This window comes from Oryx dammah, unplaced genomic scaffold, assembly GCF_014754425.2.
Source record: "Oryx dammah isolate SB20612 unplaced genomic scaffold, SCBI_Odam_1.1 HiC_scaffold_25, whole genome shotgun sequence".
NCBI classification, from domain to species: Eukaryota; Metazoa; Chordata; class Mammalia; order Artiodactyla; family Bovidae; genus Oryx; species Oryx dammah.
The window spans coordinates 67,569,633-67,595,041 of NW_024070209.1; the positions used below are offsets into that span (position 1 = coordinate 67,569,633).

The following is a 25,409-nucleotide window of genomic DNA, read 5'->3' on the forward strand; positions in this document are numbered from 1 at the left end:
TGGATCTGCCCTGTTCCCAATCCAGCAACATGGAGACCTTGGCATCTTTAGGGCACTCAATGGAGTCTTAATATTCGTTGATGTACTTGCTCAGAGCAGTCTTCAAGCCTCACACCTCGTGAAAGACTTCTTCTCCTCCCTTCACTCCCTACTCAGTGCTGGCAGGGCTGTGAAGGCCACAGCTCGCTTTGGCTTTGTTAAGTGTCCTCAGGGTCTGTGTAAATTGCATGAAAGAAAGGGAATGACAAGCCCGGAAGTTTTGCTTCCCTTTTGGAGTCTGAATTGAAAATGGCTTCCGCTGGGCAGGAAGGGGAGTATCAAGATAGTTTCTGGAGCATCCAACCAATAGACCTCCATAGAAAAAATTTTGGAGTGTGTGTTGGGGGGTGGATCACTGTCAAACATTCTACAAGTTACACAGCACTACAGCAATCATATGTCAGCTGCAACCACCCTGTCCATGTCCTTATAAAAGCTGCCTGGACTCCCCTATCCAATACCCTCCCACAATTTCTGCAAATTCCCAGCAACTAATGCTTTTTTCCTCCGCCATGGGCTCCGAAATCACTGCAGATGGTGACTGCAGCCATGAAATTAAAAAGACGCTTGCTCCTTGGAAGAAAAGTTATGACAAACCTAGACAGCATATTAAAACGCAGAGACATTACTTTGCCAACAAAGGTCCATCTAGTGACAGCTATGGTTTTTCCAGTAGTCATGTATGGATGTGACAGCTGGACCATAAAGAAAGGTGAGTACCAAGGAACTGATGCTTTTGAACTGTGGTGTTGGAGAAGACTCTTGAGAGTCCCTTGAACTGCAAGGAGATCCAACCAGTCCATTCTAAAGGAGATCAGTCCTGGGTGTTCATTGGAAGGAATGATGCTAAAGCTGAAACTCCAATACTTTGGCCACCTGATGTGAAGAGCTGACTCACTGAAAAAGACTCTGATGCTGGGAGGGATTGGGGTTAGGAGGAGAAGGGGACGACAGAGGATGAGATGGCTGGATGGCATCACTGACTCGATGGACATCAGTTTGAGTAAACTCCAGGAGTTGGTGATGGACAGGGAGGCCTGGTGTGCTGCAATTCACGGGGTCGCAAAGAGTCGGACATGACTGAGAGACTGAACTGAACTGAACTGAAAGGAAATCAACCCTGAATATTCATTGGAAGGACTAATGCTGAAACTGAAGCTCCAGTACTTTGGCCACCTGATGCAAAGAGCCGACTCATTAGAAAAGACCTTGATGCTGGGAAAGATTGGAGGACAGGAGAAGGGGATGACAGAGGATGAGATGGTTTGATGGCATCACCAACTCAATGGACATGAGTTTGAGCAAGCTCCAGGAGATGGTGAAGGACAGGAAAGCCTGGCCTGCTGCAGTCCATGGGGCTGCATAGAGTCGGACACAACTGAGCAACTGAACAACAAGAGAAGCCATCGCAATGAGAAGCCCATGTCCCTCAACAAAGAATAGCCCATGTGTAGCAATGAAGATTCAGCAAAGCCAAAAATAAATAAATACATTAAAAAAAAAACACAGCCTTAAATATTGTTTAACCTAAAGGAATCCTCTAATAAAATTTAAGACAAGATGAATACATTCCAAATCAAATAAGTGAGAACATTAAAAATAAATAAATAAATAAGTAGGGGTCTTCCCTGGCAGCCCCGTGGTTAAGAATTCACTTTGCAATGCAAGGGATACTGGTTCAAACCCTGGTTCGGGATGATCCCACATACTGTGGAGCAACTAAGCCTAAGAGCTACAGCTGTTGGGCCCGTACACTGCAACTACTGAGCCCGCACGCCTAGAGCCTGTGTGCCCCAAGAGAAGCCACCACCATGAGAAGTCCATGCACTGCAATGAGGAGTGGCCCTGCTCACTGTAACCAGAGAAAGCCTGTGTGCAGCAAACAGACCCACCACAGCCCCAAAGCAAGATAAGTAAGTAGATCTTTTAAAAAATAAATACATAAATAGGAACATTCTGGTCATATTGCTCTGTACTTGCTTTTTCCTTTTTTAGGGGGGTGGATATGAATTTATTTACATTCAAGCCTTACACAGGTATAAAAGTTACATTTTGTGACAAATTTAAAATGAAAACAAAGTTGCAACTGTCCCCAGAAAACTCAGGACCTGTACTTTCACTGACCCCTCTTTTCACAGTCCTGTGGGGTATAGTTATGTTTTCATAGCCACACAGCATTTCACAGTTCTACTCATGGATATTTACCAATGCAAGGAACATTCTCATCCAGAGAACACTGTGCTCAAGAATAAGCACTTCTTTAAACGAAACTTAGTTTGCTCTGTTGTGACTTGTCTACTTGTATTCTTTGCCCATTTTCTATAGAGTCTGTTGTCTTATTGTTATTGATTTTTAGAAACCCTTTATATATTATAGAAATTAATCCACTATCACCTACATCCCCAAAAATTTCTCCCAGCCTGTTGACTGTCTTCTATCTTTGTTTATGTTGGCTATGTCACACAGTAGTTTCTCATCTTTATGCGGCAAAAGCAATTATGAACAATTTAGAAAGTACTGTTATGGGTGCAATGCACTTGAAGCTCTGAGCCACACAGCCTCTCCTGCTGGGGACCACAGAGCTGTGCATAGTAGGTTCCTGTGGTGAAATGGCTGAGTAAGCAATCATTTTCTGAGCTGTTCATATCTGGTTTTATAGCCACGGTGGTGGTGTAAATTAATCAAGAAAAAAAAAACAAAAGAAATGTGAAAATTTTACTTGCTTGCTTGTTTTCATCTATTAGGAGGCTTCTTTCCTAAATGTTTGAGTAATGTACTAACAATGTCAAAGAAATCCTGAGTCACTGAAAATCCAAAAACATCTTTATAAACAATAATCTGAGTATTTCCAGACCCTTTCAAACTGTGGGCTTTAGGGCATTATTTGCTGTCACTGCAGAGGGAAAAAGTACATTCCAAACCCCACAGGAATAGAAGGCTTAAGAGTCCAATAACTCTTAGTATTTCAACCAAGAAAGCGTTAAAGTTTCCCCTCAGCCTTTCACAGAAGATAAGCATTGGCCCAATCTAATCCCGAACAGTTAAAAAACCCTAGTGGCCAAATGGGATTTTCCCTGCAAGAGTACTTAGTCCCTGTTGCTGCAAACTCTGCCTACAGACCCAGTACTCTGTGGAGGCTGTCCCATTTGGCCAGAACTACCCAATGGCAACCCACTCCAGTACTCTTGCCTGGAAAATCCCATGGACAGAGGAGCCTGTTGGGCTGCAGTCCATGGGGTCGCAAAGAGTCAGACACGACTGAGTGACTTCACTTTCACTTTTCACTTTCATGCATTGGAGAAAGAGATGGCAACCCACTCTTGTTCTTGCCTGGAGAATCCCAGGGACAGGGGAGCCTGGTGGGCTGCCGTCCATGGGGTCACACAGAGTTGGACACAACTGAAGCGACTTAGCAGCAGCAGCAACCTGCCTCCCCAGTGCTAAAACTCTATGTTATTCAGCCAGCTGTGCAGAAGGCAGGACTAAAAGATGCTTCTGGACATCTTTTCCCTAGTTGAAACCTGACACTCCTTAAGGAACTTGGTTTCTGGACAATGAAGATTCTGCCATAAAAATCATCCTTCAGTACCCAGTGGTATCCAAAGGAGAAACAAATGGTCTATCTCAGTGTTGTTTTATTCCTATAACCTTAAAAAAACAAAACAAAAAAACCCCTCCCTTGGCCGAGGTCTATACCAAACAACTATGCACCTCCTCCTCATTGCTGTTAAGTTACTAACTAACCTCTCGCTCATCAAGGACTTTGCCTCCTTGATCAGTCTGCCTTTCCACTCAAGTCAGACCTGCTGCCTGCTCACGATCTCCTATATCCTCCTATATATAGGACCTCTCCTCATCTCATCTACAGCTGCTTCTTCAACTTCACTGAGGCTTCCAGCCTCTCGATACCACCTCCCTCATCACTTTGCTGCCTATCAGTCCTCTCCTCATTCACTTCTGTCTTGAGTCAACTAGATGACCACTCTGCTGCTAATATCCCAGATTCCTCCTACTCCAAGTCTTCCATTTGCCCACAGAACACAGCTCCTATCTGAGTATGAATATACTCTGCTTTAACCCCCAAGCTGTTGAGTGGGCACTGCTAAAACAATCATTAGTCATGAGGGCTGCTCCCTCCAGAAAGCTGCTGCTTCCAATACTAGTTGGGTCTTCAGCACTGTTCAGGTATCCTCCCATGTGTCTCCAGATCACTCCATGAGCACAGCAGCTTTTAAAAGGCATGCCACTATCCCCACTCTCCCAACTGCTCCTGGCAGATGACCTCAATTTCTGCTGCCCAGAGAACACATAGCTCAGCAGAAGGAAAATGTCTCTCCAAAATCTTATCAAACCCTTCTGCCCATCACAACCCTCGCCCTGACACCATGCCCCTCGCCCTGATCACATGAGACTTGACAGTGCTCAACAGAGTGCCAGCGAAAGGTAGGAGAGCAATAGACGGTGGTGTGGTGGTGATACAGTTAAAATCAGCGACGGCCTTGTCTTTTGTTCAAGTTTAATCTCTCTACCGGTGCTTTGGATACAGCAGACCCTCCTCCCCAGGAGACTTGCTCAACAATTGTTATTCTCTTTTCTATCTTCAACTTCTCCTTCTTTACTAACTTTTTCCCCACAGCGCAAGATCATGCTTGGGTCTCAAAAAATAAATAGACCTCCCTAGATCCTGTGTCCCCTCTTCACTAACACTCCTCTCTTCAAACAAGCTTCTTGAAAGAGCAGCCTCCCTGACAGGGTCCACCCTTGCCCCCAGCCGCCAGTTGCAGAGATACTATCTAATAAAAGAAAGTGGACTCCTCTTATTTACCAAACATCTGTTCTTTGGAAAACTGCTTTAGAGATTAACAAAGAAACCATGAAAAGAAATACACTGTGTTGCTATTAATTCCGAATTTTAATAGTATGAATGAGGAGAATAGATTTCCCTTTGTAATCAACACCACCTCTGACTAGGGTGCAAGCAAGTTTATTTAGTGTTAGACAAACCGGTTTTCACAAAACTTCCCTGATTCTCTAGATCCAAAAGCTAAAAATAATCTTTCCTCTCTGAGTTCCCACAACATTAGTCTTACACCTGTCATACCTTATCACTTTATATCAAATTATTACATAACTCTACAGTTAATAAGTAATTGATAAACAAATGCGTAGACTTTACAAGTACCTATTATAGACTGGATAATTTTAACAATAAATCAATCTACTCAACCAATTAACTCAGGATCTTTGAAGATCCTCCATGACATTTTGCTAACTTAGTAAAGTTGCATTCAGTCATTCACAACCTGTAATAAAGGTTTTCACTTATTTAAAGCCGGCTTAAGAATATCAAATACTAAGACGTTACCATGTCATTTGCTGTTCAGACTGAAAAGACTAAGGTAAAAGTCAATGGGAGCAGGAATTACCCAATCTGAGGTAACCAGGAGGGTGAGCAGAGCATTCCAGGGGAAGGAACGCATTTTTCCCTCTCTTACCTGAAAAATGGTCCAAGAAAGGCTCCTTAAAGAGGGACTGAGACTTCCCCTCACACAGTGTCTGCTTCAATTCCTTTCACATAATCTGAGCGTTTGAAGCACAGGCGCCACTTCGCCATTCCTAGACCTCCCGTAGTTTTGTTCATTTCTGAAACAAGGAAATTTGTCTAAAAAAATCTCCAAAGTTTTTTCTGATGCAAATAACTGCACATTATTTAAAGCATGGAAATTAACTCTGATTCTAAGCAGGTTTAATGCTTAAAAAAAAGAAAAGTGGTAAATCCTTTTGTGAATATGAAAAATCTCCATGTCCTTGTCTCCCAACCACCCGCAACATGAGATCATCTGTATGAAATTGGTAATTCTCCTAAAGCACAACACAGGGACTGGCGTCAGATACCTCTAAAGTACTGACATTCCTGCGCCCTCAGTCCCTCTGAAGAAGCCAGGCTTTAATCCTCACCCAGGCAGAAATATGGGCTTGGAGGACTGTGTAAAGGTGAAAAGGTGGCCAGGAAAGCATGCCAGGAAACACAGGGCAGGGCCAGGTGACAGACCCCGGTCCCCCTGGAGCCAGAGCCAGAACTTCCCAATTTGCTTTAACCTTGTAGAGGGCATAATTTCCAGCCAGGCTAATAATCACCAGGGGCTTACAGCCAGAGGGCAGGGCTAGGCTGGGTAGGCAAAAGCCAGGGATGAGCCTGAGAGGCTCCTGATTTAGAATCCAAGCAGTAAGGAGGAAGGGTGGTGGAGAGCCTCCTACAGACGACTTATAAAGTAGCTGCCTTCTTTGAGAAAGATCCAGGTTGCCAGCAGGAACTCTCCTACCTCCATGGGCCTCTCACTTGCCTCACAGACCGTCTCAGCAGCCTCATTTTCTTTAGGAGGAGCGATCATGTGACTGTGACTCAAGTCACACTAGCATACTGACTTTGGGAACGTCCCTTCTCTGTGGAGTCATCAGCTCAGAGCAGAAACTTCCCATGGTGCCATTTCCTCCCCCTCTGCTACAAAATCTTGAGTCTTAAGACTTGTCCCCAAACCACCTAGCCAAGTTATAATGTGAGGCTCTGGGAAGAATGCTCTACACAACTCAGCATGCCTTGGGCAAAAGATTCCTTCAGTCCTTCACACGATCGCTCTCTCACTCACTTATCCACTCAATCACACACTGTTTCCAAGCACTATGACTGCCCACTATGCTCCAAGCACAGCTCCAAGGATGCCCTACAGGACTCTTAGCAGACAGCAGTCTGTCAGTTGCCTAAGAACATCTCTAAAGTGGACCCTGGTGACCCAGAACTTCTGACAGGAGACAACTGCTTTTTGTGTCTATGCTATCAGGACCAGTTAAACAATTTCATCCCATAAATATGATTGTCAGTTGGGAAACTGAAGTGACTTAAGAGACGTCTGATTTTCTACTCATCGAAGGCTTTTCTACTCATTGAAGCCAGTCGTCTTTGGCTCTCTACCAGCTAGTGCATACATAAGTAAGTTACCATGTCATTCCAAAAGTAAACAAACCTAATGATGTCACATACACACAAAGAAACTCTTTTTTCATGTAACTAGTTAAGCCCTTCCTTCATGGGTCTAAGTAAATACGCTTTTATTGTAATGCTCTCAAATGAATGAAATCAGAATCTCATGAACTACCAAGTTACCACACAAACTCTGCTGTAACCAAACTGTCCGACCTTACTTAAAATACTTCAAGCTATTTATGAATAGATTAGGACTTATCCCCCTTGAATTCAATGGAACAACCAACATTCTCTGGTTAGAGGAATGTCAGGGCCTACAAGGGATAGGGGACAGAGCAGTGACTGTGAATACCATGGTGTCTTCCCTGGCTCTCATCTTCTTCCTACCTCTTAATTGTAGGTACCACTATACCCAGGCTACAGCTTTTGCTCTAGTTTTTCCCTCTTTGGAAAATTCATCTCTAAGTGACAGAGAGTGAAGACGTGAGAAACGGAATTTGAGGCCTGTATCCTATGGCTCAGCGGGTAAAGAATCTGCCTGCAATGCAGGAGACACAGGAGATGCAGGTTTGATCCCTGAGTCAGGAAGATCCCCTGCAGGAGGAAATGGCAACCCACTCCAGCATTCTTGCCTGAAAAATCCCACAGTTCAGAGAAGCCTGGCAGGCTGCATCCAAAGGTTGCAAAGAGTCAGATATGAGTGAGCACACACATACTAGATCTTTGGGCTTCAGTTATAGCTCAGTTGGTAAAGAATCCACCTGCAATGCAGGAGACCCTGGTTCTATTCCTGGGCCAGGAAGATCTGCTGGAGAAAGGATAGGCCACCCACTCCAGTGTTCTTTGGCTTCCCTTGTGGCTCAGCAGGTAAAGAATCCACCTGCAATGCGGGAGAGCTGGGTTCGATCCCTAGGTTGGCAAGATCCCCTGGAGAAGGGTAACGCTACCCAATCCAGGACTCCGGCCTAGAGAATTTCATGGATCGTATAGTCCATGGGGTCACAAAGAACTGGACACGTCTGAGCAACTTTCACTTCACATACCTTAGTTTGGGCTTTACAGGTGGTGCCAGTGATAAAGAACCTGCCTGCCAATGCAAGAGAAATAAGAGACATGGGTTCAACCGCTGGGTCAGGAAGATCTTCTGGAGGAGGGTATGGCAACCCAACCCAGTATCCTTGCCTGGAGAATCCCCATGGCCAGAGGAGCCTGACGGAAAGGAGAGGAGGAGCTGTAAGGTCACAAAGAGTCAGACACAACTCAAGTGACTGAGCACACAGGCATACCTTAGTTTGAGTCCTAATTTCACTAACTGAACTTCAGTTCTCTAAAGGAGTAAAAAAAATAACACATAGTATACAGGATTGTGTTAAATAAACTGCTGCACATAATGGCCTTTGTAAATGGCAGAGAGATTTTAAAATAACGATGATTACTGCCCAATCCTACCTCTCAAACTCTGTTCTCAGGTTCCAAATGAGACCAACGCCACATTCCTCTCCAGAGTCTGTCAAGACTGCTGATAGGAAAGGGAGAACCAAGTACAACCCACCCCATCCCCAAGAATTTCAAGGGTGTCAGATTTAGAGCCCCCACTTTCACCTACTACCTCTCTTTTTACATGTTTTTTTTTTTTTTTAAATGGGAATCCCCAGCCTAAAGAACATTTCCTTTTAGATGTACCTCTAGCCCTTCAAGTTCAACCCCAAGAAACAAGTTTGTCTCCTCTTCTAGAAAGAGTGCTTCTCCTTTCCAGTTACCCCTATATCTGTCACGACGAGTAGCTGTCCAACTTCACAGGGTAAACAGACACCTTGGCATTATCAGTGACTTGATTTTTCTTCTTTATCCTCTTCCTGCCTGAGAGATGATCAGATCAGTGGTTTCTTCTATGAAGTGCCCTTCAGATTAGTTCTTTTCCTTATAATCCTACCGCTTACCCCAGTTGATGCCTTATTAGTTCATATTTCAGGCCTACACTGCCACTATAGCTTCCTAACTTGTTTCCCTAACCTCATTTTTCACTTCATTCATTTCATACATTCACACTATAAAACTTTCTACTTTTATCACCACTATTCATTGCCTAGCTCAACAAGGTTAAAAAAAAAAAAAAAAACTGCCTGGTTTCAGCCCACCCATCACAAGTCAGAATGTATTTACTATTTAATTTCAGATATTGTTATAATTGTTCTATTTTTAAAATTTATTTTTAATTGGAGGATAATTGGTTTACAATGTTGTACTGGTCTCTGCCATAAAACAACATGAATCAGCCATAAGTATACTCTCTTTGAACTACCCCCGACCCTCCCACCCCATCCTCGAGGCTGCACAGAGCTAGGTTGAATTCCCTGTGTTACATTGCAATTTACCACTAGTTATCTATTTTACATACAGTAATGTATATAATTCAATGCTACTCTTTCAACTCGTTATTTCCTAATTTTTTAAAGTGGCTATTTTTTTCTGAATCAGAAAAGATAATTTGTTAATGCACTGCATGATTTTTAAAATATATCTACATAGTTGGAGAAGACTCTTGAGAGTCCCTTGGACTGCAAGGAGATCCAACCAGTCCATTCTAAAGGAGATCAGCCCTGGGATTTCTTTGGAGGGAATGATGCTGATGCTGAAACTCCAGTACTTTAGCCACCTCATGCGAAGAGTTGACTCACAGGAAAAGACTCTGACGCTGGGAGAGATTGGGGGCAGGAGGAGAAGGGAATGACAGAGGATGAGATGGCTGGATGGCATCACCGACTCGATGGACATGAGTTGAGTAAACTCCGGGAGCTGGTGACGGACAGGGAGGCCTGGTATGCTGCGATTCATGGGGTCGCAAAGAGTTGGACACAACAGAGCAACTGAACTGAAGATAGTTATGACTATATCTCAACTGAAATAGGTTCATATGCTATATATTTTTCATGCATCTGTTATAGCCATCTTTCTGTGTCAATAATTAAAGATTTACTTCATGTATCATTGTATGGACATACCACAATTTATTTGACCAGTCCCTTACCAATGGCTATTTTGATTGCTTTATAGACTCTGTAATAGTAAATATCCTCAAATATGTATCTCTGTACATTTTCCATTGGGATGAATACCTAGAAGTTGAATTGCTGGTTTAAGACCATGTGTACCTTAAATCTGATACATATCACCAAACTGAACTTCAGAGAAAATGTATTAATATTCATTCCCAGCAAGAGGAAAGTTCTTTTCCTCCAGCCTTCACCAGCAATAAATATTTTCTTTTTAAACTTATCAGTCTAAATATAGACTGATATTGAAAAATGATATCTCATTTCTGTTTGTGTTTTCTGGATTATAAATGAAACAGCCGTTTTCTATATTCTTTATTAATCACTTGTACTTATTTTTCTATGACTTTTCTCATTTTCTTGTGTTTTTTTTCTATTAATTTATAAGAGTTTACAAATTAAGAATTTTGCACACATTAGAGATATGCTGAAAACTCTTTTTAACCAGTTGACATCTACTTTTTATTTTGCTTATGGTGTTTGTTGTGATTTTTAAAAAACTAATCCACCACATTTTTTCCTTTATGGTTTCTGCCTTTGGTACCACACTAAAAAAACTATTTTCAAGTACACTTATCACTTTATGTAAAAATCTTTAAACTAACACAACACTGCAAATCAACTATACTCCAGTAAAAATTACTTTTAAAAATAAAATAAAAATAAATATCAGGTTGGCCAAAAAGTTCTTTTGGGTATTTCCATAAGATTTTATGAACAAACTTTTTGGCCAACCCAATAAGATGAAATAAAAATAAATAAAAGTATTTATATAGAATTTATTTTACTAGAAGGTGGCAGAGATTTTCTTTTAAATGGTTAGATATTTGTCCTAAACACTATCCTTTCCCACTGAATGTAGGTCCATTTCTGGACTTCCTCATCTATGCTGAGCACTACTCCCTAACAATTCTTCTTTTTTTCAGTTAGACGAGTTCTTTCATTGCCCACAATAGGTTTTATGTAGGTTCCTGCTTATATTCACATTGTTGTCCTTTTCTCTTATACCTCCTCTGCACAGATCCTTCAAAGCAAAACCATTTCTGGGTTAAGAAGAAGTAAATCCTATTTAAAACAAGAAATACTTCCAAATGAGAGAAGATAATGTACATATAAGAGGTTCTACAAATCCATTGTGTGGCTAAGCAGATGAGCTTTTTATTCAGTGGAGTCCTTCAGTGGATCTTGGCTATTCAAGGTGAATTTGGGAGGGAGAGTTAAGAGCTTAATTGCTTTGCATAACAGGAGTAAGAAGTATCTGCAGTGCTTAATAGTAACAGAGTAAGGATGGTCTGCAAAGGAAAGAGAGATAAGATTGTAAGAGACACCAAGGCCACATACAGTAATAGTGATGGATCTCTAATGCAAAGGTGGGCAAAGTACTTTAAGAGCCAGTGTTAGAATTCAAGTTGCTTACTTTGCTGCAACGTAAAATACTCTCCACTACGCCAAACTTTAACAGTCTGCTACACACACAAACAAAGGCTCTGAGCTGGGAGATATATGAGTTCTACCATCTGAGTCAATGTGGATGGAAACAGGAACAGCAACTTGAGACACAAAGACCATCTACAATCTGAACAAATTTAATGGAAGCAAGAACTCAAAATCAGAGTGACCATAAGTATAAGAGTTCCCAGGAACATGGTGAATTCCGGGTGAAGGAATCAAGAGTTCCCACAAGTTGCACAATGACGCTTTGAGCCAAAATTTTAAAGGAAAAGACAGTTCCAGGCTAACTAACAGATTACACTAGGATACTCAAGTCCTCAGAACCTTTTGAACAGAATCAAAGTGCACAAGGTACATTAGTGCCGAGCAGAAGCAGTTCATGGGGCAGTTGATGATTACTCAACCTGCACAAGAAACAAGCTGCGAATTATTTGCCCCATCCTTTCACCATTGCACGTGCTTCCAAAGAGGTCTTCTGGTCCCTATCCCACCTCAGGTGTCCTTAGTCAACTCTCACCTCTTTCATGAAGCTTCCTCTCAAAGTGTTGTAGCCCTCGGATGCTTCCTTTCCAGAACTTCCATTTTACTTAAAATCTAAACCTCACATTAACCTTTAATTATTTTTTCTGTTAACTTCTCTATGGAATTCAACTATACATGCCTTGCAGACAAGAAATTTAAGAAAAGGAAAAGAAAAAAATAAAGAAATCATCTAGACACATCCTAAACCTCTTACATTACACTCAGAGCCTATTAAATTCCTGGTGGGGGAACAGGGCAAAACAGTGATTCAGAAGCAAGTCTACTAATCACCCTGGATGGCGATGCTCCTAAATCAAGGAACAAAGGAAGAGGAATAGGGATAAGAAGGAATGAGGGAATAGGGAAAAGAGGATGCTTTGATGAACAATGTAATTTGACTTGGGACATGTAGAGTTTAAAAAGGCTAAGACCCATCAAGGTTATGGTATCAATAGTGTTTGGTCATCATGAGTCAGGAACTAAGAAGAGAGACTTATGTTGGAGATAGAGACCTGAAAGTTTTTGATAAGCAGAGATGATATAAACCAGGGATAGTTTATGAAGGGAGCAGAGAAAGGGACTAAGGAAAGAATCTTAGGAAATGTCTTCATCACAGGAAAGACTAGTTGGGGAAAGTAAGCCTTCTGCAATTATAGACCAACTAATAATTATAAATACCTACAGACTGACCGCTTACTCCTTGGAAGGAAAGTTATGACCAACCTAGAGATCATATTAAAAAGCAGAGACATTACTTTGCCAACAAAGGTCCGTCTAGTCAAGGCTATGGTTTTTCCAGTGGTCATGTATGGATGTGAGAGCTGGACTGTGAAGAAAGCTGAGCACTGAAGAATTGATGTGTTTGAACTGCGGTGTTGGAGAAGACTCTTGAGAGTCCTTGGACTGCAAGGAGATCCAACCAGTCCATTCTAAAGGAGATCAGTCCTGGGTGTTCATTGGAAGGACTGATGCTAAAGCTGAAACTCTAATACTTTAGCCACCTGATGCGAAGAGTTGACTCATTGGAAAAGACTCTGATGCTGGGAGGGATTGGGGTTAGGAGGAGAAGGGGATGACAGAGGATGAGACGGCTGGATGGCATCACCGACTCGATGGACATGAGTTTGAGTGAACTCCGGGAGTTGGTGATGGACAGAGAGGCCTGAAGTGCTGCAATTCATGGGGTCACAAAGAGTCGGACACGACTGAGCGACTGAACCAAACAGACTGACCAAATAACTGACTGACTCTACTTAAGATCTCTAAATGTCCATTACAAGCCCTTTCCCCCTTCCTGCAAGTGAACTCACTCCCTGATCTTCACAGTTAAAACCATGGTCTTTCACAGGATGCGACAGAAATGGACAAGTGACAACAAGCCTTCAAGTCCTCTAAGGTGGGGCTTTGTGGGTGGAGGATGCTATCTGTTGCTGTTCAGAGAACACCAAACCTAAGGGAAGGTTCAACACTGAGCCTTTCCATCTAGTTTATGATTAGCTCAGCCAACTGAGTTAATAAGGCCAGCCAACCAAAGATCTCACTGATAACAGTAAAGACATATATACCAGGATCTCAAAAGACCTGAATCAGGAGTCTTAGTGACTTCTATCTGCTTCAAGTGGTCTTTTCCTATTCTGGCTGAGAGTAATATTCAGAGGGAGTAACTGGCTTCCTTTTCCAGCTATGTCCTTCGCACTCAGTCACCCACCCTGGCAGATTTAAATGAGTCTTCACCTGCAAGACTGCCCTGCCCAGAACATGGGTTTATCTTCACTGAGGGGGTGAAAAAAATTATTACAGTCTGGACTGACCATGAGCTATAAAAGAAGAAAAATTTCATAGGCAAAGTAGAAAATTTATAATGTCATATCCATTCCATAAGAATGAGCCCTGTCCCACTTAGCACTGATGCCCATATGTAAAGTAAAATCCTGAACTAGCAGTGAGACTGGAGACTAGTGCAGAGATGAAGTAGTCCCAGAGTAGGAGAGATGAGGTGCGCAAAAGTGCTACAGAAATCCCGGAAGAGGTCAAAGCCAGGGAAAAAGCCTCAGAGAAGCCCTCTTTCCTTGGATCTAGAAGCTAATGGTTTCTGTGGCCATGATGGCATCACCCATTTCAAATGGAGGAAAGGAGAAGAGGATGTAGAAGTGTGAAAAATAATGTAGCATCCCTACCTTCTTCTCCACCTGGGGCTCCACTCCAGATCAGAGCTGGTCTTATGCAGACACACAGTAAGCAATCAAACACATGATGTGATTCCAGCAGAGAGACGGATGAGTAGCAGGTGCTCAGAGGACATTTGTTGAGAGAGAAGCCCCAGGAGAGATTTCCCTACCCAAGAGAATTTTTCTCACTGACTGTCACATTACCTTCACCTAGAATTCCTTCATTTGACGTCCACTGGTTTGGGATAAAGCTTGCACTTTCCGAAACTGTGCCCCACCAAACACTATATTCTGTCAAGTTTTAACAAACATTCCTTCAGTCAAAGAAAAAAAAAAAGGTTCTTTAGTTAAGTCAGTCTAGAAAATGCTGTATTCTCTATCTCCCTTTTTGAGCTTCATAAATGAATATTAAAAGCTCTTCCTGAGGCAGAGGCAGCTGGAGAGCTAACATGAAATTCAGGACAAGAGCTTGGCTACGCCTGAGAGCTTTGTTCCAGCAGCACAGATAAACAGACCAGCAAGACGTCCAATTAGCCCAAATAGCAGCAGACAAAGTTCAGAGTAGTCAACACGAGGAGATCAGTGCATGGGCAGAACTCTACCTGCCGAAGCCTACCTGTAAGAAAAGGAGAAGGGACCTGGCCTGAAAGAGAAAGCAAAGGCCACAGTCCCTGCGTTATAGTCCTGGTCAGGGCTAGGGGCTCCTCCAGGGAAAAGCCAAAATACAGGTGAAACGGAGGAGAGGCAGAGACTAGTAGACCAGACCTTTCACTCAGGGCACACGCCCAGGAGTCCCTCCCTAGGGGGGCACTGGCTTCAAAATTCTCATGGTCAGCAGATCCAACTACACGACTAGATCTTGGATGTGAGGCTGAGGTGGCTGGAGAGAGAGGTAGACGTGTGGTATAACCAGAAACTTTCAAAAAGTTGTGTTGATTCCAGTAAGGAACATGATCCATTCTATATCAAACTTTAGGAGGTAAGGGGTCTAGGGAAATGTGCCAAAAGAAGTGAGAACCTCAGAGGCCTGAATGAAGCCAAAAGTCTGATCCAAAGAAAATCCTCTGGAAATGTGGGTAGAAATGTGGAGAGAGTAAAGTTGAAGCCTGAGGGTGAACGGCATCCATGAATTCAATTGTGAGGAGTTGAGAAAAGCACTGAGATGTGAGCTGTCAAAGACTCCCTGGGATGTGTGGATTTCAATTACAAAGGCATTTTGAGAGCCTTTGTAAATGGTAAATGAAAAATGAACAGTCAACCAGGAGTGAATTCAATCCAAAAGGGTTAAAGATCTGACTCATAGGTGCTATGCTGGCATCTCTGGCTTAGTTATTTGGCTCCACAAATTAGTGAACAAGGGGGAACTGCACCTTTGTATTGACACCTCAAATGCTTTGTCACTGCTTTGGACGTGGCTTATTTTACTTCCTGGTAAAGCCTGATCTCAGCATAGCTCATTGGGAAATCCGGACCAGAAGCTGTCTATGACCAGTGGCCACAGAGGAAGCGCCTACCCATGTCATCATCAGTGGCTTCTTTTGCGCCACCACTTTACACCATTTCTGGGAAGCTGCCTCCTGCTTCCTAAGATCTGTGATGGCCTTGTCTGAGGACATCAGAGAAAACCACAGACTCAAAGGCCCTACACTGCCTGTCACATTCTGCTCATCGCTGTTCTCCAGACATCATCATGACCGCACAGGCAGCACACTGGTGGGGAAAGCTCAAACCCAGCTCCTCCTTGAGCACAGGAGCCTCCATTATACCACTCTCAGCATCGTGTCTTTCCTCAGGCAAAACTCTAAAGAACACAAAATGGTTCTTGGGGACCCAACTTCTCCTTTCAGGGCCCTAATCTCAATTTCAATGGTGAATCCTTCCCATCACTATGATTAGGGGCACAATGCTTTCTCCCCTCTGTCCCTTAGTCTAGTTCTCAGAAATCAATTGTAAGAACTCATTCATACTTCCACTTACATGACCAAGATGTTTCATAATCATACCCTTTCCTGGAGTCTTTTCATTTTTAATAGGGTCTCAAAAAGCTTACATCAAGGGGAGAAATGTCACTGGTAGAATTCCAAGCAATAACAAATAGTTGAGAAAAGTCTTTGAGGGGCAAGATGTATTCTTGGTGCCCCCTGAAATTGTATCACTTGACAGACCAGCTCTGTCTGTTCTTATTTCATCACCTGACACTAAAGCTGTCTCCTCTGCCAGCCCAGAGGCCAGGCTCCCCTGGATCTGGGCCAACACTCACCGCCATCTGGTCTCCCTTGGAAAGGCAAGAGAGAGACACCTCTTGTTTACTCAGTAATAATTCACTGTAATAGTCATGTAACAGGTGCCACCAGCTCCCAATACACGCAGTAAGGCCACACCACACCCTCATCTCTGCCGCCATCATGGCTTATTCCCTAGAACACATCAACACATTTTATTTGGATGATAGGAAGGCCCTCTTAAACTGTACACCAGTGTTACCAGTGGTGTTTTGACAGTATAAGTTACACTACAATGAAGACCTAAAGGTAAAGAACAAAGGCTTTTTTTAATCCTTCCCTACAGTCAACTGGTGACTTTCCCACATAAGTTGTTGCAGCACACCTATATACAGAATCCACCCCTATTCTACCAACAGGGTACTCTGGCTAAACATGTCTAAACAAGCAGAACTGTGAAGTAAAGAAAGGTAGCATCTCCCCATCTTCTCTGCTTTCCCCACCCTCCTTTCTCAAATCTTGTCAGAGATAGAAGAGTTCTATGAAAACAGTGTGAGCTTTGGAACTAGACAGACCTGAGGAGAAATAAATCCTAACTCAGCCTTTTATTAGCTGTCTGACCTTGGGCAAGTTACCTAACTTCTTTGACTTTCAGTTTGCCCATGTGCAAAAATGGAGATAATATTTCACTGATTTGCATTATGATAACTAAATGAAAAAATATACAAAAACATCTAATTTATGTCTGGCTCTCCAGAGATATGTTTGTTCTTCCCAATCTGGCTCAGTACATACCTGGTCCCTTCATGTTTCTTTCTGGTTGTCCAAGGTGTGTACCCCAAACTGTCCCTTCCTTTTCCTAAACCCTATCAAAGTTCCCATTCCTCACAAGAGCTGATCTAAATCACACTGCTAAAAGGAAAGCAATTCTGATAAAATGAAGTTGTTAGGTAGGTAGAATAGGGAAAAGGAGTCCAAAATGGCAGTGGACATGCAGAGTACATTGTGAGAAACAGTGGGCTGCAAGAAGCATAAGCTGGAATCAATATTGCCAGGAGAAATATCAATCACCTCAGATATGCAGATGACACCACCCTTATGGCAGAAAGTGAAGAGGAACTAAAAAGCCTCTTGATGAAAGTGAAAGAGGAGAGTGAAAAATGTTGGGCTTAAAGCTCAACATTCAGAAAAACGAAGATCATGGCATCTGGTCCCATCACTTCATGGGAAATAGATGGGGAAACAGTGGAAACAGACTGTTGTTTTTTTGGGCTCAGACTTTATTTCTTGGGACTCCAAAATCACTGCAGATGGTAACTGCAGCCATGAAATTAAAAGATGCTTACTCCTTGGAAGAAAAGTTATGACCAACCTAGATAGCATATTAAAAAGCAGAGACATTACTTTGCCAACAAAGGTCCGTCTAGTCAAGGCTATGCTTTTTCCTGTGGTCATGTATGGATGTGAGAGCTGGACTGTGAAGAAGGCTGAGTGCCGAAGAACTGATGCGTTTGAACTGTGGTGTTGGAGAAGACTCTTGAGAGTCCCTTGGACTGCAAGGAGATCCAACCAGTCCATTCTGAAGGAGATCAGCCCTGGGATTTCTTTGGAAGGAATGATGCTGAAGCTGAAACTCCAGTACTTTGACCACCTGATGCGAAGAGTTGACTCATTGGAAAAGACTCTGATGCTGAGAGGGATTGGAGGCAGGAGGAGAAGGGGACGACAGAGGATGAGATGGCTGGATGGCATCACTGACTTGATGGACGTGAGTCTGAGTGAACTCCGGGAGTTGGTGATGGACAGGGAGGCCTGGCGTGCTGCGATTCATGGGGTGGCAAAGAGTCGGACACGACTAGGCGACTGAACTCAACTGAACTGAAAAGACAAGGAAGGGAAAAGCCCGTGAAAATAGAACAAAAGAAGGTCCAAGGACAGGAGTGAGGACCTCAGGTAAAACAAACAACACTCCTGGCTGGCCCAATTTACATAGGACAGGCCCAGGGAGAGATAAACATATAAAGAGAGGAGCCAAAGCTAGCTCTCTCTCTTTCCCGCGCACTGGGGCACTCTTCTCCACGTGTCTTTGGATCGATGTGCCCTCGGATCGACGTGCCCTCATGCCTCGAAGATGGATTTTCCTGCTATCTTCTAAATAAAATAGAGCTGTAACACTGAGCTGTAACACTGATTTGTCTTAGAGCTATAACATGGTCCATTTGAGACCTGAGAGCTATAACACGGTCTATCCAAGACCCGAGAGCTGTGACACGCCAAGGGGACTTTAATGTCCGTCACTCCAAATCTTTGTTGTGACGAGACAAAGAACCAAGGAACATACTCTCGCGTGACATCTATGGTACCTGGTCCCTTCATGTTCCTTTCTGGTTGTCCAAGGTGTGTGCCCCACACAAACTTTCCCTTCCTTTTCCTAAATCCTATCAAAGTTCCCATTCCTCACAAGAGCTGATCTAAATCACACTGCTAAAAGGAAAGCAATTCTGAAAAAATGAAGTCAAGTAAAACATGGACGATACTGCTGGGGTTCCTATATTAACTCTGTGGGGGATGTTTCTTCATTTAAAAAAAAGTAGGGACACGGAAATTCAAATGAAAGGGAGGACTTCTAATAATGAGACTCTCCTAGAGGACAGGAAACCAGCGTGTTGGCCTCTTTCCCTGAGAGCACAAACTCTGTGCTAAGGATGAGAAACCTCAGCACTATAGAACACCATCTCAGATTGCTGAACATCACACCTCAAATCAACAGGTCCAGAATAGAACTTGGGAGCCCTGGCTACTCCTTCTGCTCTGGCCAGCACATACTACTTCCTTAGCCAAGAAGTTACGGTGGAGCGTTTTTTCCTAGGAGGTTTCCAATGCTATTTTAAACTCTATGGAATCAAGCAGTAACAGGATGTGATTACATTTATAGCCTTGGAACAGCCTATTTGAGGCCTGAGCTCCACTTCCAAATGGTCTCAACCAGGCCCATATTAATATAGGGGCAAAGTGGGCCTGCATCTTGACTTCTTTCTCAGTGATCTAGGAAAGAAGAACAAAGGGAAATTTCTGGACTTTCCACATCCACAATCATGAACGCAGATTACATTTCATTTATTACTGATTTAATTTACTACAATGAAAAACTGTCCTAACTGTAATCACTTGGCAATGCTAAGGTAAGGACTTCCCTGATAGCACAATAGGTAAGAATCTGCCTGCCAATGCAGGGGACATGGGTTCAATCCCTGGCCTAGGAAGATTCTACATGCCACAGAGCAAGGAAGCCTGTGGATCACACCTTCTGAGCCATCGCTTTAGAGCCTGCAAGCTGCAACTACTGAAACCCATGCACTCTAAGGCCTGTGACCCACAACTACTGAGCCCGTGTGTGGCAGCTACTAAAGCCCTTGCGCCCTAGAGCCTGTGCTCCACAAAAAGAGAAACCACCACAATAAGAAGCCCAGGCACTGCAACAGAGAGACAGCCCACTCGCCACAACTAGAGAAAGCCCATGTGCAGCAACAAAGACCTAGTGGAACCAAAAATAAAATAAATAGAACTTTTAAAATGCTATGCTGACTCTAAATCCCAATTCAGCATGGGAATTCTCACTGCGAGGAGCCCTGTAGCAGTGTACATGTTCTATGTGCCTTCCTTGGCAAGGCCCCAGGGAGCCCAGAGCACTAGCCCAGGCTGGGCTCTCAGTGGTCTGGACAGCACTGGGGGATGAAAAGGGCTGGCTGGCAGGTTCAGCAGATGGAATTATGAGGAAATGAAGGTGAAATTCAAGGCCAGGGAAGGGCTGGTTCAGACAGTATTACCTGACAGCACATGCTCAGGGAACTGGCAAAGCAGAAACAACAATAATGAATGTTTTACATTATTTTCTATTCATCCAGGTAGTCATTATGGTAAATATCAAAATTTTGCTGGATTTTCCTTATACTTTGCTAGACTTCCTTATACTTGTGTTTAATATTGTTTCTGAAATACATACTCAGGGCTGAAATTATGAGGAATGTCATAATCTTCCAATGAACATGAATATGAATCTGAGCAAACTCCAAGGGAAAGTGAAAAGACAGGGAAGACTAGCATGCTGCAGTCCATGGGGTCCCAAAGAATCAGACATGACTTAGCAACTGAACAACAACAGTAACAACCATAATCTTCCCATTGCTTAGACCTCTAAAGTTCTAAATCTGGTCCCTGGCTTCAATATGAAGCAAGAAAAAGCAGGATTCCAAAACTTTGTGGTCAATATTCACTCCTTCATTCAATAAACATTTCTTGATGGGCTAATAAGTGCGAAGTCTTTACTCAGTCCTGGGATACAGCAGCAAACAGAACAGATACACAGTCTCGTTAGAGGAGCTGAGAAAAAGATTAGCATCCAAAGGAAAAGGTCTATACAAAAAACAGGTAGGATTCTGTGGCCAGCATTGGGATGCAAGGGGAGGAAACCTCTTCTGGGATGCCAGCAGAAGAGACCATGGCAGACAAGGTGCTGTTCAGGGAGATGAGCAGGGTCAAACAATGCCCTTATCCTCCCATTCCTTTTATCAAGGGAGAGAGCCACTGCAGTGGGTTGAGTTAATCAAGAACAAGTGACCAGGGTCCTCACAGTGCTACCAAGGAGCTGCTCCTTCTCTGCTCACGGCCATAGACTGTGAGACGTGGCATGTAAACTATGTGTGAGATCCTGAAAGCGCCAAAGAAAAACAAGACTTGAGCTGTCTGCTAGCAGGAATTCTAGGAAATACAGCAGGCCAGAAATGGGAAGCATAAAAACACTTGCCAGAAGAAGCTTGGTGACCCTCCCCTGACCTGTCACTGATACTTCCCTGACACTGCAAGGAAATGAAAAAAAAAGTCTGATTTCACCTGCAGGGGTACGGCCAGGAAGAGACCTGCTGAAATCACCAGGCTTCAACCAAAAGCCTCCTGAGAGGTATGCATTTCCGCTTTAGAGTGGGAAGAGGGCAAGGAGGGGAAAATGCTGCAGCCTGCTATGTTACAGGAAAGGAGACCTCTGAGTAGCTCAGCCCCAGCACTACCATAAGAGGAAGGCTGTAGTGAAGGTGCTAAGAACAACAGCAAAAGATGTAAAGTGAATGCCCAGGCATCAGAGCAGTGGCCTAAAGAGATTTCCAAGTATTTGACCTCTCCGGGCCTCAGTTTCCTTATCTGAAAACAGAGATGACAGTAAGAGCATGCACTGGTTTCCTAGAGTTGTCGTAACAAATACTACAAACTGGGTGGCTTTAAACAATAGAAGTTTATCCTCTCACAGTTCTAGAGGCTGCTGCTGCTGCTGCTGCCAAGTCACTTCAGTTGTGCCTGACTCTGTGCGACCCCATAGACGGCAGCCCACCAGGCTCCGCCATCCATGGGATTTTCCAGGCAAGAGTACTGGAGTGGGTTGCCATTGCCTTCTCTGATTCTAGAGCCTAGAAGTCCAAAATATAGGTGTCAGCAGGGCCACACTCCCTCTAAAGTCTCTAGGGAAGAATCCTTCCTTGCCTCTTCCAGCTTCCAGCAGGTGCCAGTAAACCCCGCCTACAGCTCAACATGGTTGTCTTCTGTGTTGTCTCCCACTTATTATAAGAATACCAGACACTGGATTATGGCCCAATCAAGGAATGACTTCATAACTTGATTATATCTTACAAAGGCCCTATTTCCAAATAAAATCACATTCTGGGTGCATACGAATTTTTAGGGGAACACCATACAACCCAGTACAGAGCACCTACCACATAAAGAATTTATATATGTAAGGTACATAGAACAGTTCCTGGTATATGCCATGTATGAGTTAGCTATCTTTTGTCATCATCTCTAGCAGACAGTAGCTTCCATGAAATATGTGGATGCTCTGTTGTATATGAATCGCCCTCCTTCCATTTTGAGTCAGAGGCAAGAAACTGGATGGGACTAGAGTTCCAAAAAGAGCAGATGAGGACAGAGGTAGAACATGATGGGTGTATTACCACTCAACAACCCCCCCAACCAACACCCTATCAATATACCTAGGCTAGAGGGAGGAAACACCTGCTACAGTCACATGTTTTTTGAACAGAACTTATCATTCCAAACTAACGACAGCCCTATCAAAGCAGTCTCCAAATAGGACCCACTTAGGAGGAGTTTCCAGAGCCAGGAGAGGTGCTACACCAGTGAGCCCAGCAGCTTCATCACACAGTCAACTGAGTTCTGATCCCAAACTGCTTTATACAGCACATTCATCCCGGAGTAATGCAGATCCAGGAACTTCTCTGGCAGTCCAGTGGTTAAGACTCTGTGCCTCTACTGCAAGGGGCATGGGTTCAATCCCTGGTCAGGGAACTGAGATCCTGTGCATGACATGTGGTGTGGCTGAAATGATATACAATGAACCAAAGTGAAACGAGCTGAAACAAAACAAAATAAAATGGAGCTTGGCTATTTGCTATAGCTAGGATACCTTACTTTCAAATTAGGGGAGGGGAGAATAGATTAAAGGCTCCTGTTCTTACTCCTTCAGTAAACGGGTTTGGGACACTCTGAAAAGAAACAGAGCCAGATCAACTGCTATCTTCATATCAAAATAAATTTCAGATGGATCAAAGATTTAAAAATACATATCCATACAATGTACTCAAAGACAATAACTGTTTTTATAATTTTGAAGCCGGAAAGAATGCCTTTTCTAAACATTGGCCTAGCAGCAAATATATTATAAGGGAAAAGATTATCTTTGACTACCTGAAAATGTCAAACTCTTATAGACAGATAAAAAACTGCACAAAGGTGAAAAACGAAAGACAAACTGGGAACAATATCTGCACCATATACAACTGTGAACACTTCAGCTCTTACAGATTATTTTAAAAAACACTAGTAGGAAAATGTGCAAAGGACATGACATGAATGAGTGATTTAAAAAATATATACATCTGCCCAAAAGATACTGGATTTATATTTATAAAAGATGTTTAACCTTTAATATTCACAGAAATGTACACTAAATCATATTTATTGCCATGTCTCAGTTACTATTCAAAGCATTTTACTTGGACTAACTGATTTATTTCTCATGAAACAGGTGCTATCATTAACCCTACTTTAGAGAAGTTAAATGACTTACCCAAGGTCACATAATAAGTGGCTGAGTCAGAATTCAGTCCCCATCAGGCTAGCTCCAGAGTCACAGCCTCAACTACCACATTACAGTGATAAGACCACGTGTCATCTGTCAGGTGAGGAAGACAAAAAACACACAAGCCAGAGTTACTGATGATATGGAGAAACAGGCAATCCCATGCACTGCTGGTGTTAACATTCTTAAGTGTAGTTTGGCCCCATGAACCAACATTTTAACTGTGCATATCCTTTAATTCAGTCATTCCATTTCTTGCAATTTATCCGAAGGAGATACACAGACAAGAGTATAAAGATTACATACCAAAGTATTTCTAAAGAATGTATATAATAATCGCAAATATAAACCTCAACAGGCATACCAAAAATCCAACAAATTCATTCATTCAGCAAATATTTATTGAGCACCACCTGTATACCTAGAGTTGGTACTAAGCTATACGTACAGAAAAAGTAGATTAACAAAAAAAATCCCTATTTTCATGGAGTCTACATTCTAATGAAGGGTGTTAGGCAATACATAAGAAAAAAAAGTAGTATAGCATGTTGGGCTGAACACTATAAAGAAAAGTAAAGGAGAGAAGGGAGAGGGTAAAGGAAGGGGGATTGTTACAACTTGAAGTAAGAGCATCAGGGAAGGCCCTGCTGATCAGAGATGAGATAAACAGATTAAATACTAAGTAATATGCATTATGGTATATCCACACTTGGAAATATAATTCAGCTATTAATTCTATGTTTACTGACATGAAAAGATGTCTATAACACACAATCCAACAAAAAAAGATTCTCACTACACACAAAAAATAGCTAACTATGTAAGGTAATGAATGTGTTAACCATATTGTGGTAATCGTATCAAATCATCACACTGCACACCTTAAACATACACAATGTTATATGTCAATTACATCTCAATGAAACTAGGGGGAAAAGGGATAAAAGGATTACAGGACAGTTTTAAAGAAGAAACACAGTATTAAGGTATGGGTCCATTCATGTGAAATTATTAATACGTGTGTACATGGTTATGCTCTAAATGGGAAAGAAAACAACACAGAAAGGTTGGTAATACCAAGCAAGGGTCTAGGCTGAGTGCCAGATAAGTGGTACAGGCAGCATATGTTTGTTCTCCCACCTACTCATTCACCCTCCTCTGCACACCTACGCTTTGATCCAGAAAGGATTATAAGGACAGCAAATCCACAGAGCCCCACAAGTTCATTAACTCTCCCCATCCTCCTGCTCTTGCCAGAAGCCAGGTCAGTGATAGTGTGAAAGGAATAAAAGCTTAAGATGAAGAAAAGCTGAGAGGTCATAACATGGATGGAGGGAAGCCCCCAGAGATTCAGATTCCTCTACCTCAGCACACAGGAAACATCCTGGGAGGTCTATTTCCTCCCTGCAAATCTCTAGGATTTGAAGCAAGTCTATCTGATTTAGATTCTCTAGTCCAGCTCCTACTATACCCCAAAGGCCTTGCAGGGCAGCCAAGAGCAAGACTGACTCATTCATAGGGCGGTGACAAGCCACAGCAGGCCAGAACACTGCCCCTGGCATACCAGTGCCCACATCTTCCTTGGAGCAGAAAATGACACAGAGCTGAGCCTGTTTTGCCCCCTACTTATCCCTCCCTCCATACCTGAACCCAACAAGCTACCCTGGCTATGCCATGACACCCTAGAGATAAAGACTTCCCCACTAAGTTTCTCAGGCCAGGTCTCCACCAAGAAAGCTTCCCGAGGTGATCAGCCATGCCAGTTTGATAGTTTTGAGTATATCCCTAGGTCCATATTTGCTCTCAAATATGTGGAAGCAGAAT

General features: G+C 42.9%; 2 long non-coding RNA genes across 11 annotated transcripts in view; one reads left to right on the forward strand and one right to left on the reverse strand.

Moving 5' to 3' along the window:
* Positions 1-25,409, reverse strand: part of LOC120851389 — a 57,435-nt gene that overhangs the window by 7,489 nt on the left and 24,537 nt on the right. For 9 of the 10 annotated variants that reach the window (XR_005718309.1, XR_005718310.1, XR_005718312.1 and 6 more), the window contains 2 exons: positions 23,574-23,678; positions 5,535-5,682 (listed from right to left, as the gene is read on the reverse strand). This is a non-coding gene — a long non-coding RNA (uncharacterized LOC120851389). Of the gene's footprint in view, positions 1-5,534; positions 5,683-5,997; positions 6,158-23,573; positions 23,679-25,409 lie in introns of those variants that run through there. The other variant, XR_005718306.1, reaches the window with a different exon arrangement.
* On the forward strand, positions 1,737-23,654 carry LOC120851392. Its single transcript, XR_005718316.1, has 3 exons — positions 1,737-1,749; positions 8,133-8,138; positions 23,556-23,654. It is a non-coding gene; the product is annotated as an uncharacterized LOC120851392 (long non-coding RNA).